Here is a 488-nt window from a genome sequence, read left to right as displayed (position 1 = left end):
GCTGGCGGAGCAGAGCAGCCGAGGGGAGGGGACGTGGGAGCAACGGCTACCGGGGCGACCGAGACCCACGGGAATTGTAAAGAACGGGCGAGCAAGACAAAAGGTGATCTTGCCCAAATTCGCTGAAATAATTTGTCCACCTTTGCTCAGCAAATTCGCGCGCCCGCACCTATACGAAGTAAAAATGGGGCCACCAGTACAACAATTGTCTTAAAAAAAGTTTTAGTTTCAAAATCAATTGTATATCCCCCATCCATCCACACCGACCCACCACCCGCCGGCCCAACTGCTTGTCGCCGCCTCCTCCTTGCCTAAATCATCGTCTCCATTGTGTTGCTGCCATCCCCCAGCCTTCCCATGAAAGACCCACACCAGTTGTGTTGTATCGCCGACGACTCTGCACCCTTTCTCGCCCAAACCAGACAACCTGTTGCTATTCACACCCACCCACCCACCCACCCACAAACACCCGTATAGCCGGCTGAACT

The sequence above is a fragment of the Triticum dicoccoides genome, chromosome 5B (genome assembly GCF_002162155.2).
Source record: "Triticum dicoccoides isolate Atlit2015 ecotype Zavitan chromosome 5B, WEW_v2.0, whole genome shotgun sequence".
Taxonomy (NCBI): Eukaryota; Viridiplantae; Streptophyta; class Magnoliopsida; order Poales; family Poaceae; genus Triticum; species Triticum dicoccoides.
The sequence above is the reverse complement of the archived record's forward strand: the minus strand, read 5'-3'. Positions refer to the sequence as shown.